Source organism: Topomyia yanbarensis, chromosome 2, assembly GCF_030247195.1.
Source record: "Topomyia yanbarensis strain Yona2022 chromosome 2, ASM3024719v1, whole genome shotgun sequence".
In the NCBI taxonomy this organism is placed as follows: domain Eukaryota; kingdom Metazoa; phylum Arthropoda; class Insecta; order Diptera; family Culicidae; genus Topomyia; species Topomyia yanbarensis.
In genome coordinates, this window is record NC_080671.1 from 63,356,248 (window position 1) to 63,373,518 (window position 17,271).

The following is a 17,271-nucleotide window of genomic DNA, read 5'->3' on the forward strand; positions in this document are numbered from 1 at the left end:
GCAAGCACAAAGTAACTCTTTGACTAGTTTCGCGTGTCTAGAATTCATTTCTTTGATTCTCACTCACTCGGGGTACTTTTTGCCCACGCTCAGCTCGTCAGATCCGCATCGTTGTTCGTCCGGCGCTCGAAACCAACATATTTATTGAGCTAATATCCTGTATTATGTGTTTATTTTATTTACTTTCGTTCGCTTTTCCAAACACTATTATCGTAAATTTCATCCCTGGCTGGCCGCGGTGGAGCACCGGTCGGTGGTTGGTTCGCTCGCTTGTTGGATGGATGCCATTTCCTGGAGCGCCCTCCCCAGCAGTGGTCTTGAGTGTGTCCGCTTGTACCTACTTCTTTCCTATAGGGAAGCATAGCGAAAGGGGAGGTTTTTGCTGCTCGGATTTAATTTGTCTTAATTATTCGGTATCGTGGCCGTCCTATGATATTCCAGCCCACCAGAGGCGGCTTCCTGGTTCCTCAGTATATTTATATATAGAGTCATGTGGACGATCGCCCGACGACCACCGAACACCGGTGGCGATGCGACTGTTTCGAAGAATGCATACCTGCCTAGTGTCGAGGCGACTTTCCTCTTCCGGACGGAATGGCGAACAAGCAAAATGGTTGCAAACAGAGCATTAGACGGCGAACGGAAGGCTGTCGATGGCAGAGAATTAGGTGTCTAACTGGTAAATGAGTGTATAAATTACAGAATCAGACGAACTGGCTCTTCCAGCGGTTTGGATCGTGTTACGACCTGGACTTGATTGCAGTCAATCAATTTCATTTCAAGAAATTATCAGAACGTAATTGAATACATAAATTAGGAAAGGAAATGGAAAAGCTGTGTTCGATCGGAGGCGTGGAATTGAATGCTTGCGAATCACTTCTGTTGATTAATTGAGGTAGCAGATCTGTTCGGAAACTGGTTCGATGCCAAACAAGCTAAATGGGGGTTCTTTTCAAAATATATTAGGACGTGCTGCTCGAACATATCTCAATTCTGTGGAAGTGTCCTTTAATATTTTTGTAATAAGGCAATTAATGAGAATCGGGTCGATTTTCGTGGAAAATGCACATGGGACATTTGCACTTCTTGAGCAGACCAGAAGCATACGGCATAGTCAACCGGATAGAGAACACGAACTAAAACAGAAGCTTTTACGGTGATTATAAGAATAGGAAGTGTGTCTCATTGACCGCAAAAAGCTCCACCTCCTATTATCCGAACAACCTAAAAATACTCTAAATAATCGTCTGTACCGGAAGTGGGCAAGACAGAATTAATAGCAACAAGCATACTAGAACAACAAGTTTCTTTTAAGGAATCTCGCTACCTATACTCTAGGTTCGTGTACTTCTACCATCAAACTATAATTATCGTTAGTAAGAATTGTACGGAATCGTAACGCGGTACTGACTATACAATTACCGTTGGACATTGAATACTGACGTGTTTGACTCGATTTGAGGCAGACCATTCACCTTGATCGATTGCTGTTTCCTTTCATAAAAATGCAATTATAATATGAACAGACCTTGTTTTTCCTAATTTCCTATTACAGATGCCGTAGGTTTCGCACAATGGTTGGAATTCGAACTCGGTTTGCCTATGTAACGGGTGTTCAATAAAAAATAAAAAAATTCAGTCATGTAACTAAAAACCAAAAACATTTTTTGGAACGAATTCAATACGTTTTATTAAAACCATAATGTTTATTCTTCAAAAAAACGTCAATGAATATCGGAGAAGGGGCCTTGGGCAGCCGTACGACGCAACTTAGTCGCGATGCCCTCACAAGAGCGCTGGACGTCCATCTTCCAGATACAATTCCGGATCCTAGTGGTCAACTGCTTCGTATCCTTGGCCTGCCAATTATTTTTGTACACTAGGGCACCGAGGGGCCCGAAAAATCCTCAATGGGACGGCACTGGGGCAAGTTGGTTGGTTTCCTTTCTTTCGACACGCACTGTATTTTTTTTTTGTTGCTCAAGATACTCCAGCGTCTTCTTGGCGTAATGGGAAGATGTCTTCTCCGGCCAAAAGACGTACTTTCCATCAGCATGTTTGTGTGTTGTTTTATTCCTGCGCACCCCTGGTGGTACAAAGGGCAGTTGTGAAAGTTCGCCATCCTGGGCGATTGCCCGCCATCGCCTTGACCTGCTTCCAGGTCAAACTTTCGTCGACTTCTTTTATTTCCTTGTTGAGGCTGCGCCGCCATGAGCCTCTGGGTCTGCCTCTGCTGCGATGTCCTCCTTGGTCTAACGCTTGCTTGCAGATTTCGTTTCCGCCCTCGCGCAGAGTGTGGCCAACCCACCTCCACTTTCGTTCCCGAATTACTGTCGCTATCGGCTTCTCATGACATCGACGATGGAGCTCAGCATTAGAGATCCAGTTGTGAGGCCACCATGCTCGAATTATGTACCTGGCATATAGTAGTACAGATTTCACGTTCGAGTTGAATATTCGGGTTTTGGTGCGTCGACTAATCTGATTGTTTCTTTTTCCATCCGCATGATGCCTCTTTAAGAACGGCAGAAGAATTTCCTCAAAACACTCCTCCTAGTACACATGTCGCTTGATGGCCAGACCGCCGAATTGAACCACGTCTTTGAAATCCCTCTGTCCGATATAGCGATGTACAGCATAACTTTTTTTCAAATTTATGCTTAAACTTATATTTTACTTCGGGGGGTATGGCCGACTTGTCGCTGGAATACAAGCTGTCATTTTCTGGAATGTGGGTCTTCGAGAGCGGAAAGTAACATTCGTTGTCCAACACAAACAATGTCCTGCGGTAGTTCTTCGTCATTCACCGGCACTGCGATTTCACGATCGCTATCTGCTCGTCCGTGTACTCGGAGACCGAGTTCTTCGGTGAATCAAGGTATGGGAGCAGTGATATTTTCGGCCGGCATCAAATTTGTTCCTTCCTTGTTGTCGAACAGCTTTTTCAACGCTTTCTTCTTCTTCTTCGTCATTATCTTCGCTGGCCGGACGCTACTGGCCTTCCGCTCCACGCTCAGAGATGCCAGGATCCGGTAACTCAGTACTCAGGGACACGTTTTCGTCTCAAAAGTGGTTTACCGTAATCTTTTTTCAACGATGACCATGCGTTTCGTAAAACCGTACAACTCGCTCACAGAGAGCTTGCTGTTTCGACGCCATCTTCGATTGAACTGACAGCACACGAGCGAAAAGAAACATGCCATCCATTTCTAGGGAATCCAGAGAGCAATCCTCTTGAAGAGAAAAAAATGTACGCTCTTTTTTAATCGCCTGAACTTGAATATTTTACTGCTATTTGAATTTGGAAACGATCCATTGTTTAAAGGTTGAGTAATCGGTGAGATGCATTCCGCACTGACTAACGAGATGCATCAGAGATCGTCTCAGAGCCGCCTTAAAACTATTTGGAGCTCTTGGAGAATATTGAACTGAAGGTCCCCTTTTTTGACGTCTGTGTTGGAGACGCCTTTCCGCAAGGTATAAACAGTGCGCATTCTCGAGTTTAACCTGGTATTGTTGGCGTGTTTCTCGTGATCGTCGTTCCATACTACAACAATTAGTCGAGGGAAGGGATTGTGTAGTAGTGAATATTGAAAGATTTAGGAAAATTGGTTGGAAAAACGGTTGAAATAATTGCCTTTTAGAGTACAACAAACAGTCATCGCTGTGGATGTTCAGCCAGTTTCATTCAGAGGTGATGTTTATGCATATAGAGAAGCGCGAAGACTGAAACGTGGGGATAGATCGTGCTATCGTACCTCGATTATGTTGTCATCCATATGCACGAGGATTTCGATCCTAACATTGTGATGCTGGATGACGAGCTATGCGAACCGGTTGTCGGTTCTCATGGTGGTCTCTCTTTACCGTGAGACATACTGGTAGACTTGAGTGATTCGTAGTAATGCGACCTACGCTTGACTCCTGCCAGTAGAAGACAAAAGATTGAAAGCCTGTTTCTAATGGCCCTGCCGCTTCTAATTTTCCGATCTGCTTATTCACACCTTTGGTCTCCTTTTAGCGCTATGGCTCTAAATTATCATAACTTTCCCTACTCGGTAATCTTCAGCTAATTGAATGTCATTAAAAAGTAAAAAAGAAAATGTGACTACATATTAGTCAACATAAAAAAGGAGAAAAGAATTATGCTTATGATGAATTTGAATCAAGCTTACTTTCGTAGGCCTGAATTTGCACTTTCGATGAATGTTCCTTTTCGCGAACACTAGAACGGATCGCGACATGGCCTATGCATTAGGATGGGGCACAGTTGTATACACAGGCCGCGTCAAGCCAGAACAAATAATTTTTGGTTCCATTTGGGATCACAAAAAACTGAGCAAAATTTGGGGTCGACTGGTTATGACCCGGCGTAGCGCATCACGTTTGAAATTTGTATGGTAATTCGTAGGGGAAAACCTACCTTTTTTGCATTTTCGTATCTAGAGTTCTCAGATTTGCCTGTAGAATGCAACCTACGATGTATATACATAGTCCAGAAAATGCCTTTGCAGAAATATGGGGCTCAAATCTTCCTGGATGGACTAATTCCACGTCTTTCTGTGTGGGTAAAAAGAGCGCACGGCGATTCAAGCTACCTGATGCAGTTCTTGTCTAGTTATGGCTGTTTCAAGAAGTATCTCAAATTGTTAGGCAATGCGAGATCGCCGTTCTGCGTCGTGTGCGGTGGTGCATAGGATACGCCTCAGCACGTAGTCTTCGAGCAAAGCGAAATGAAAACCATTGTCGGTGAAGACTTCCACATGAACAACATTATCCAAAAAATGTGTCCGGAAGAAGAAAAATGGGATGTGCTGAACAGAACAGTTGTTCAGATCATGTCAGCGTTGCGACGAAGATGGCGAGGGGAGCAACGACCAGCAACGTAACAATACAGGGCTCCGGGTCTTCGAGACACCGATGAACCGGAAGTTACACTCCAACCAGAATCGTCGGATCGACCATGGCACTCAACAGGTCAGTCTGCTGAAGAGAAATAAAGGAAACCAGTGGGTGCAACCGGAGTAGGCTAGACACACCGCCGGGGATTAAGCTGAGCGCACGCTTCATCGACGATAGGTCGTCGGGGCACCTAAGAACCGGTAGTCCTCCCCCGTAATTGCAGGACTGACCTTGGCACCTAAACGACCAGCATCGAGATAACGGACTCGAAAGAGTTTTCGAAGTCGGGAAATTTCTGCATAGAGTAGGCTAGGTTCAACGCCAGCGACTAGCTCGAGTATAACGTGAAGTAGCATCTACAAATGATCGTCGGAGCGCATGTGAATTGGAAGTCACCCTCCATCCAGAATCACAGGACCGACCTCGGCATCTGCCCGGTTCGCATCGGTTTCGGAAGATCTTCCACTGCCGGGGAACTTTTCGTCGAAGTAGGAAAGAACCACCGTCGGGGACTATGTCGAGTAGTCCGTAGCGAATCACCGGCTTGAATCGTAGTAGCACTAGTGAACCGGACGCAATCCTCCAACCGGAATCGCTGAACAGACCTTGGCACTCTGTCGGACAGCATCGAAGCAACCGTCAGCGGTTTCGAGGCAGATTCTTTCGCCGAGGAACTAACTCCATCGTCGGGGACTACGGCGAGTAGCTCCGAACGCGACAAACCACCAGTATAGGGTCGTCGGGGTACCAGTGAACTGGAAGCCACCCTACAACCGGAATTGCTAGATCGACCACGGTATCCAATTGGTAAATGCAGAGAGGAACGCATGTAAAGTATACTGCCGTGTAGGAGTGATATGGCAATTATGAGACCAGCGAGCTAGCACGACCAGCTAGACCTGGAATCAAGCGAAGTCCTCCCCTCAGAAGTAGTCATTTAAAATGAAATCCGGGAGGATCTCCCCTCTCGAACTCCTTGGTGGAGGTTAGAGCAGTAGGGTTCAGAGCTATCTTTTCTGTTCAGAGTGGCACACGTTGGACGAAATAGGTAATGGTCTAACTACTGATCGTGTGCTGAGTCGGCGTAAAAACTTGTCCACCAAGTAAAATAATAAGCACAGGCCGACGACATGCACGGGCTGTCCAAGATGCAGTTCGGATCACGCAAAGGAGAATCGACAGTGCTGAGAAGGCATCTAAACGGAGGCGACTAAGAGATCGATTCTGCGCTGTGGTCACGATAGATGTGAAGAATGCATTTAACAGAGCCTGCTGGGAGGCCATCGTTGAAGCGATGCACAGAATGAGGGTGTCCGACTATCTATGCCAGATCTTGAAAAGCTACTTCCAGAGCAGAATGCTACTGTACGAGACGAGCGACGATCGGAAGTCAAAGCGAGTCACAGCGGGCGTTCCTCAGAACTCTATTCTCCACCCAAATCTTTGGAACGGGGTGTATGATGGGGTCTAAACACTGCCGCTGCCCAAAACATCGTGGGTTTTGCGAACGACGTGTCACTAACGGTGACAGGCGATGCACTTGAAGAAGTGGAAGTGCCTATAACGGAGACAATAGACGCGATCGAGAACTAAATGAATGGGTCCAAGCACAAGATGGAAGTGTTGTTGATCATCAATTGAAAAGCCATTCAGTGGATGCAGATCGACGTCGGAGGGCATGTTATTGCATCCAAGTGTGCACTAAAGCAATTGAGAGTGATAATAAATTACCAGTTGAGTTTCAATAACCCCGTCGACTACCACCTCGAGAAGCAGCATTAGACGTCAGCTATCTGGCGTTTCGTCATCGCCTTGCCGGCCGCCTTGAGTGCGGCACTAAAATCCAAACGGAATCGCGAAAAGCTGAACAGAACGTTCCGGCTGATTGCCGTACGAGCCGCGAGCGCGTACAGAACAATATCGTCGGATCGCAGTATGCGTTATCGCCGGGATGATCCCCATCTGCATCACCCTGGCGGAGGATATCCAGAGCTATACTCGGAGAAACACCGGAAACATGAGGAACATGGCGAGAATCGATTCGATTGCAAGGTGGCAGCAGGAATGGGACAATACAGAGAAGGGAAGGTGGACCCACCTGTTCATCACAAAACTGAAAACATGGAGAGGAGAACTTCCACCCGAAACACCTCCCGTCGGGGCACGGCTGCTTCAGGAAGTACCTTCATCGGTTCAACTTTCCGCCGTAGTTAGATAGATCCACCGCCGGGGGTTAATCAAGTAGACTGCGAAAGAGCGGCGCCGAGTCGTCGGTACGGCAGCGAACCGGATCCACGTTCTACCCGGAATCGCCGGACCGACCACGGTTCCCTACCGGTTGGTCCAATAGTAGTATATCGAAAACCAAAGAAAAATCGATATCGGGAGAGCTTCTTACAGAATCTGACGCTAGATCTATTATTTGTCGCACTGCCGATGAATGGGTGATGAACAAAGTTGGATCAGAGTTCGGTCGCAAATAAATTCCACCTTGCACAGATCGGTGTGCTAGATGCACACGAATAACAACTTGTTTTAATTTCTCGTCCAGGGAGACTGATTTGCACTTTAGTGATATTTTCACAGCAACTAGGACACCACCACCACGGGTTAGTGTGTGGGTTTGAATACGACGATGAGAACTCTAAGTTTGCAATGTCCGATCGAAGCTATGTTTCTGTCAACACTATCACATCGTAGTCGCAGCCCGTGAGCGAAATGTGAAAGTCATTTGTTTTGGTTCGCATACCTCTGACATTCTGATAGTAAACAGTCAGGCAATTGGAAGGAAGCTGGGTTACTGGTTGAGTTTTTGAGAACAGGGAGGGGTAGCAGAGAATCATTACCAGCTTTATAAGTAGGTCTAGCGGTATGTTCAGCAATAAATGAAGCTTGCGGTTTAACTGGTTCAGCATAACAGTGTGTTTCAAACAATCGTTAGACAGCCGTATGAATGAGGTCCGGTTACACTCGGCGCTGTCGGTTTCCAAAAATGCTGACTTCTGGTTCCTGCGCCATAGTCAGTAAACTCGCGAAATTCTACACCTGGCGGTCATGTTTAGGGAAGCATTGATTTCTCCGCAGTTCTGGTCATCGTAGATATATGTCGGTCCCTCGGTTTTAAGCTTTTCACGACTACGTCGTCAGACAGCAGACAGCCTTTGGCAACTGCCAGAATATCCTTTCTGTTACCTCCGGCAATATTTTTGTCAGGTACACCCAGAATTTAGATGTCGGATGTTCAAACGCGACCGTTGGTAGATTGAAATTACTTGCCTCCGAAGTACCACGAAGAACAGTCGAAGGTTGATCATCGATGGCATTGGTTTCAACACGTGGTCTTTTTGGGGTCCTTGGAAGTGGAGTCAACAATTTTCTTTGAAAGACTGGGGTAGATATTGCAGACGACAGTTTTGAAAACCCACCTTGGATCTCTTGCCGGTTATCGGTTTAAAGCTCGTCGATGAGCTTCCTGTGCGATGTATTGATCTCCGCTATGGCAGAGTTCGTAGAGATTAGTGCCTTTCTAAACGGGCATTTTCCATGTATCGATAGACTTCGCAGATGATTATCAGAGTAAGGGACAGCAGCTGTGCCATTCATCATATACCACCAGACCAATCAGGGCTTGACCACGAAAACTATTTTTTTCAGTCTAGTGGCATTTATCAGTTGCTGCTCTGTGCAACTTTCACACTAAAAAAAATCCAACCACAAAATAAGAAAAAAAAACCAGTGCCAAAAGCCAACCAAATATTAAGAACATATGTCTCAAAACGCTGCAATTCCATGTACCTACAGCAGCCGGCCTTCCAACTTATAAACGGTCCATGATTGGCGTGTGGCATCGTGGTGGCACGAAAGAAATCTGTCGCAGCAGTCTAGCCTGGTGCACAATAATTGGCAAGTGAGCGTTTCAATTCTATTTTCGAAAAAAGGGGCAAAGTTTTTCTTCACCAACCCCGCCTTCGGTTCGCACCACATTAACCTGGAAGCTTAACGTGTTTGGTGAAAGGACAGTGGAAATCCCAAAAAGAAATGTGAAAAGTTGGTTTAAGTTTATCGGCTGAGTAGTGCTCTAGTTGGAGTTTTCCCTCAAATCGCTTCGATAATTGAGCCCCTGCCAGTCAACCCTCGCTGCATTCGCAAATGGTAATGGCTTTCGATGATTTTTCGATAACCGTAAGTTTTATCTTGTTGGAAAAAGCATCGGATGATCTCAGGTAGAAAAAAGCAAATCACTTTAACTTGCTATTATTTTACTGGGTATTGGAATTGATTGCAATCGTGCCTGGGATTCTTGGTCGGTTTCAAAATAGAGCTTCCAATATATACTCGTTTGTTCTTTGAAACGGACTCATATAGCGCATGACTCCTGATAATAATTCCACAGCGATACGAAACCGAAAATTTTATATAATTAGCGGAAAGCTTTTATTCTCTTTTTTGTGTAAATCTTTTTTGTTTGGTCTAGATTCTTCGTGAATCGATTTTAAACTTCCAATTCAGATAACATTTGTAATACATTTGTAATAACACTAAAGATCTCATTATTTGGCTCAAAATGATTCAAATAACTCTTAACCTGTTCACGCCAGAAATACACATTGTAGACAATGGGATAAATCTGAACTCCTAAACATGATAAGTCTCCGGAATCGGTTTGGCAGTTATTTTGCATTTCGAGTAAATGCCAACTCAATCCAACTACCATTTAGACGTTCGAGCAGTGAAATAAAAAAACAAACTTTTGGCGTATCAGAAAACACAAACTTCCGCCTCAAAGTTACACAATGGAACCCAACTTGATTTGGCTTGGATTGAGCTCCTGGGTCGTCTCACCGTAACCCATTGCAAATCCGCCTGTCGAATGATTTCCAATGAAATTTCAGTATAGCATAAGTTTGTAAAAAGTATCATCGCAAAACTGGTGGGGATTGTGTACATCGCTTTCGGTTATTTGCACTGCCGCTCTTCTTGCCCAACAGTCGAGATCCGATTTCCGGAGCCTGAGCTGGGGTGGGGGGGGGGGGGGGGGTACTGGAAAATACTTTTGAAACTCATCTTCAGCAGATTGGTGGGCATTTGGCCAACCAAGCATCGGCGTCGTACGAACGAACATACGGGATCGAAGCACATAAGCACACAAGTCATGGGTGGAGCGAGCAAGCGGATTTGTGTACCGTGTTATGAAACTTCTCCCCCAAAAGTGGATTAGGAGCATTCTTGTGCACCGTTTTCCACTGAATTTGGTCGGTATTAGTCGTCAACCAGGGCCAGAATCGAACACCGGCAGACTTATGGATTGGATTTATTGTTGAATGCGTGGCTATGATGTTAAATAAATGTTTGTTATGAAACTATGAGTTGAGGTGAAGGTGCGCGTTTATATGACTTCTGGTTTTGAAGCGTGCATCGTTTAGCTGGATTGTATTCGAGGGCTTCGAGTGGTAGATGTCATTCCAATCATTGCAATGAACGATAAATTTGAATGAGATTGTTTTTGACATTTTGAATTTGACAAGGTAGTTATTACAAGCCATTTGTGCTTATTTGGTACGTGAGTTCAATCGTTTACGTTCGAGTAATGCTACACTTATCCTTATTCTTTATGAAGTTGCATATGGAGTTTAAGGGTATTTTCGAAATTGTCAAGCCAAGTCTTTATTGTCTCATTATGTTTGAGGACATACTCAGCAGAACGTTTATTTTTTTTTTGTTTTAGCAACTGCGTCCGACAAGCTTGCCTGTATATAAAAGTACGTTCCAACAATGTTCGTTGTGTGTTTTGTAACAAAATAAATAAAAAAAATCACAAAAGTAACTATCAAACTTTTGTTACTTTCTACAAAACTATTGGAAGTATTATACCACACAGATGCTTGACTTACCTTACTTGAATAAAAAATAAATTTTTGATTACACAATTACCCTGCCTTCATACTGAAATGGTCAAAAATAAAATACCACTTGATATCGACACAGAAGCCCCTGATTATCGCATTACACCATACACACTAAATTCCGTGGGGCAATGGATGGTGTGTTTCCGAACCGGGAAGAAACCGGTTAATATATTGAAACTTTCCCGAAACCTGACTGCACAGTACCCGGTTGTATCTGATATCGCTGATGTTCGGGCAAATAAGATACGTGTTATGGTGAATGACCTCGACCAGGCAAGCAACATTGCTTCCTGTGGACGCCTTTATACGGGATTTTAGCGTCTACTTACCAGCAGTGGCCGTAGGAATTGATGGAGTGGTATCCGAAACGGGTCTGAAACACGAATACTTGTTGAAGTACGGGATTAGCTGGCCTAAGGAGCACATCAGTAAATTAAAATTTTGGATTGCAAGCAATTGCATTCCGCAAAAACCAAGGGGAATAATACTACTTAGGGGAACATGGGGAGTCTTGACCAGGTTTTCAGCTAAAACTGCATAAATCTCCAAAAAAGCCTTCAATTCCCTCAAAAATCATTCAGATATAATGCGCAAAATTATTGCGCGTCTTCATGATTTTTTGCAGAATTTTTAATTTAATTTTTGAAAAGTTACAAAAGTTTTTCTGTGATCGTTTTTTCTGGTCAAGTCTCCCCATTGCGGGGAGACTTGACCAAGGCGTGGGGAGACTTGACCAACAGAATTTTGAAAAATCATAACAAAAAATAATGACATAAAACATACTGTAATTATTTTTTCCCTATTGTCGAGATCCTTAGGTAGCAGTAAAAAATATAAAAGAGTTGCATTTGATAAATTTTGATTTTTTTAAATGCATTTCTTTTTAAGGATTAACTGTACTGCTTGCATTGCATGTTCACACGTCACGAAATCAGTCTTACTATTGCTAACTTTGCTTACAAATTTTAAAATATAAAGACTTATGTTTGGGGTGGGATTTTTTTATGGCGTGATTAACATTAACAGTAGATACCAAAGCATAATAAATATTAGGAATTTTGCATCTTTCTTCAGCTGATCGCCACTTGGTCAAGTCTCCCCATAAAATCTTGGTCAAGTCTCCCGAACATTAGTTATTGCGTTCAATTTCATGCGAATTCTAGTAATAACTATTCCAATGTTCCAGTTTATGTGAAATCATTTCACTGCTTCACAAGGATTAAGATGGTATATTAGTCATTTAATAGTAATTAGTAGTCGAGTAGATATGTCCATACAAAGTTTGATAAAAAATTACATCATTTAATGCAAATTTATTAATCACGTAATATTTTCTGCAAGGAAAGGATTTTTTAGTCCAAACTTTCAAAATTACCTTAAGGGATCGAAACAAGTATAAAAATATTTTTGAAAAAAATTAAGAATCGAATAGAAGACGCCATAGCCGAAAATAGAATTTTGCGCTTGGTCAAGTCTCCCCATGTTCCCATGTTTCTCTATCAGGTTCGTTTCGAGTGACTTTCGTAGGGTCTTCTGTTCCCAGCACTATTTTTACCATGGGTAATGAATTGTGGAAATCGTATACAGTTGAACAACACAGCCGCGGCAAATGCGGTGGAGAGCAATCCAAAATTTTATGACATTGTGGACTTATTTTTCACAACTTTTAATATTACTGATCCTTTAAAAGCCTTCTAAGAACTATTAATTGAAAGGAGCTGAGGAATTCCACGAAGATCCGTCCGAAAATATTTAAAATCGTGACCGACCATCTTAGATTCCTATGAAACTTTACACTTTTCACCGGCATGGAAAACTAAAAATAGTCCACAATCAGTAAGATTATTTTGACTAAGGAGTAATTTTTTAAAAGGGCGTAAACATTTCTACGTGCATTATTTTACAAATTGTTTTGTTCGATTTATTGTATTTTATACAGAAAAACTTTCTGAGAACGAGTTTTAAGGAATAAATATTTATGTACGAAAAAATACACACTGAAAAAAATGTTGTGCCGTTTTTTCACAAAAACAAAAATTTGCGTTAAAAATTTAAATTGCAAAAAGACCCATTTTTTCTAATTGCGCAGATTTCTACAAAGAGTAACTGATCAACCCAGGCTTTTACGAACGGGCAGTTGGTCAGTTCGACAAGTTCGGATAGCTCGCTCCGGCAAGCATTTGACAGGTTAAACGTCTGTTGTGTTTCGTAGCCGGTTTAGGAAGAATGCGAAAAAACTAAGCTTAACCTTTACAGCACCAGGTTATATATATTTTTTTTTTTTGTGTTGCTCTCATTTCGTCCATTTTTGACCGATTTTGATGAAAACGGCTTTAAAAGATCAGAAAGAATTATTTGGAATCCTCGTGGTGCATATCCGGCATCCGAGTAGGTTGACGGACTAGTTTTGAAGCAACAAAAACATAAACATCTCATAAATGTACATAATTGGCCTACTTATGACTATTTTACATCGATTCTTCACAACGGACATGAATAGAACCAATGTTTTTATTTATTAACAGATTAAGGCCGAAGTGGCCTGTGCCGTATACAAAAGATTCCTCCATTCCATTCGGTCCATGGCCGCGCGTCGCCAGCCACGCAGTCTGCGAAGGGTCCGCAAATCGTCTTCCACCTGGTCGATCCATCGTGCTCGCTGCGCGCCACGTCTTCTTGTACCGGTCGGATTGCAATTGAGAACCGTTTTCACCGGGCTATTGTCCGACATTCTGGCTACGTGCCCGGCCCACCGTAGTCGTCCGATTTTCGCGGTATGACAGATGGGCGGCTCCCCCAACAGCTGATGCAACTCATGGTTCATTCGCCGTCTCCATGTGCCGTCTTCCATCTGCACTCCACCGTAGATGGTACGCAGAACTTTCCGTTCGAAGACACCAAGTGCGCGTTGGTCCTCCACGAGCATGGTCCAGGTTTCGTGCCCGTAGAGAACTACCGGTCTAATCAGCGTCTTGTAGATGGTCAACTTCGTACGACGGCGAACTCTGTTCGACCGAAGTGTCTTGCGGAGGCCAAAGTAAGCACGATTTCTTGCCACGATGCGTCTACGAATCTCTCTGCTGGTATCATTGTCGGCGGTCACCAGTGAGCCCAAGTACACGAACTCTTCAACCACCTCGATTTCGTCGCCACCGATGCAAACTCGAAGCGGGCGGTTCTCATTCTCTTCTCGTGAACCTCTTCCTATCATGTACTTTGTCTTCGACGTGTTGATGGCAAGTCCGACGCGCTTGGCTTCTCTTTTCAGTCTGATGTAGGCTTCCTCCATCTTCTCAAAGTTTCGTGCAATAATATCAATGTCATCGGCGAAGCCAAGTAGCTGAACGGACTTTGTGAAAATCGTACCACTCGTGTCGATCCCTGCTCTTCTTATTACACCTTCCAGCGCGATGTTGAATAACAGACACGAGAGACCATCACCTTGCCGTAACCCTCTGCGTGATTCGAAGGGACTCGAGAGCGTCCCTGAAACACGTACTACGCACATCACCCGATCCATCGTCGCCTTCACTAATCGCGTCAGTTTGTCCGGGAATCCGTACTCGTGCATAATCTGCCATAGCTGATCTCGATCGATAGTGTCGTATGCGGCTTTGAAGTCGATGAACAAATGATGTGTAGGCACATTGTACTCGCGGCATTTCTGCAGTACTTGACGAAGAGCGAACACCTGGTCCGTGGTAGATCGTTCGCTCATGAAACCCGCCTGGTACTGCCCCACGAACTCTCTTGCAATTGGTGATAGTCGACGGCATAGTATTTGGGAGAGCACCTTGTAGGCGGCGTTCAGCAGGGTGATTGCTCGGTAATTACAGCAATCCAGCTTGTCGCCCTTTTTGTAGATAGGACAAACGACACCTTCCATCCACTCCTCCGGTAAAATCTCCTCCTCCCAAATCTTGGTAATCACCCAGTGCAGTGCTTTAGCCAGTGGCTCGCCACCGTGTTTTAGTAGCTCGCTTGGTATTTGGTCAACCCCAGCGGCTTTATTATTTTTGAGCCGGCTAATCTTCTCCTGGATTTCTTGGAGATCCGGAGCCGGTAGTGTAATGTCTTCCGCGCGTGCTCCCAGGTGCGTTACCGTGCCATCCTCGTCGTCTGCTGCATCGCCGTTCAGGTGTTCTTCGTAGTGCTGCCGCCACCTCTGGATCACCTCACACTGAACCAATGTTGGCCACCGGAAAACTGTTCCGGGAGAACCTATGACAATGCATACTTTTAGATCATGTCAGCTTTATGGACCCACAGATTTATACAAAATGCGAAGTTCTTCAAATCACCCTTCAAACTCGGTATGATCGGCACCGGTTCCGAATGTCATCAAATAAGGACAGAACAGTGAAAACTAACATCAGTAATGGTGCTATTTTACAGCGGGTGGTCAGCAGAAGACTCAAATTGGTGGATGACGCCATTTGGAAAACCAAGACGGCGACTTGTGGTTACCAGAAAACAGTAAAAACCATTACCAGTATGAGTATTATTTGAAAGGGGGTGGTCAGTAGAAAACAGCAATTGATTATTGGCGCCATTTTGAAAATCAAGATGGCGGCTTCCGGTTACCACAAAACAGTGAAAACAATCATCAATATGGGTGCCATTTGAAAGGGGATGGTCAGTAAAAGCCGGAAATTGATGAATGACTCCATTTTGGAAACTAAGGTGACGGTTTTCGGTTACCACAAAGCAATGAAAAAACGTCAATATGGGCGTCATTGTAATGTAGGTGACCAGTAGAATATATAAATGCACTATTGATGCCATTTTCAAAACCAAGATGGCGACGTCCGGTTAGATATGTGGGCCGCCACCGGTAATTTTTAACATTGGCCGATGCCCAGCAATAGGCCTGCGGCGCGTCGCCGCAGCTTTTTTCCATGCCGATTATACGAACTCAAATTTTCCCAATATGCTTGCTTTTACCAAAGAAAAAGACAAACTACTATGATATAAGTTTATTCCGTTTCCGCTTAGTCGCTTTTCTTCTGTTGAATTTATGTTGAAATCACCGCGCGGATTTTTTCCCAGTTTCGTGAATAAAGCGTCATGGATGCTGATAAATTTCTACTTAACAAAAGCAGTATCATGAACAAAAATCATTTGTTTCACAATTGTGTTAAATTTCCTTCCGTTGCGCTTATATAATGCTTTTACTCAGGGCTCCAGAGAGAAATTATGGGCCCGGGGGAACTCAGTATAAGGGCCCCTCCATCATTGTAGATATTTCGAACTCAGAAACTGCTATGCTCGCAATCTATTGGAAAAACTAGTTCTCTGCTATTATGTATAGTGGATAGAAATTTTTGTGGAGAAACTTTTAGTTGTTTTTCAAGCATCCCATTTTTTAAATATTTTTATATGTGGTGTCGGTATTACATGGATTTGGTCGGATCTTTGTCTGATTTCACCTATAAATCGTTAAAAATTACATTCGGCAAAGTTGGTGCGCTACAATTCCGTCAACTTCTAAAAATACAACATCTCATTTGTTCGATAGCATAGCTAATTTTTTTGTGGTTTCGAGGAAAACTTATCCAAGTGATTTTTGCGATTCGCTAATTTATATATTTGGAACAATATTATTTAAAAACTCCTAATTTAAACGTTAACCCTCGAGCACTCGCGCTGTTGTACTTTGTACAATACTTTTGGATTTTTCGTTATCATTTAGTTGCAAAGACATTTATCAATGCCAAACCACTATGTATTCCTCAGAAATCATATTTTAGACAAGATACACTCATTTTTGTGCACTGATATACCTCAAGTGCAACAATACAATCTGAAAATGTTTGATGAAACCAGACCAACAGAACGCTCGATGTGGGAAGTTCAACCAAACAATATTCTGTTCAATATATCTCGTGATCTCGATCATGTGGAGGGTTACTTCCTTCGGCGAACTTGTTCAGAAGATCAAGAGCTAGTCAGTTAAAGATAAAATAGTTTGATATAAAATTCAGCCGATAGGTGACGCCAGTGAGCATGTTATTTTTTCAGCTTACTATTTCTCAAGATCTAGATTTTTTAGAAAATCAGTATCTTCCACGAAGTTGCTAAACAGATCAAAACCTATGAGGTGATATAACGGCTGCTTCAGGAAACTACCGTTGGGCGCTAGTGAGCTTGTCAGTTGTTCAACCTAATGCATCTCAATTTCCTGATTTTTAGCGAGTAAGTGCATTCGGCAAAGCTGCTCACGAGATTAAAACCTTCAAGGTTGTACATCGAATAATATGGGATTCTTCTAGTAGGAGGCGCTAATGAACTTGAGCATGTAATTTTTTCGACCCACTGTATCTCAGTTTTCTGTCTCTTTGGAAGGTCGTTGTTCTATTTTTTCTTCGAACCAAAACCAAAAATGGTGAATATCACCAAGGGAAAGATATTCCGACAATAAGTTCACTAAATTGTCAGATGACGTTCCTCTAACTCAACTAAA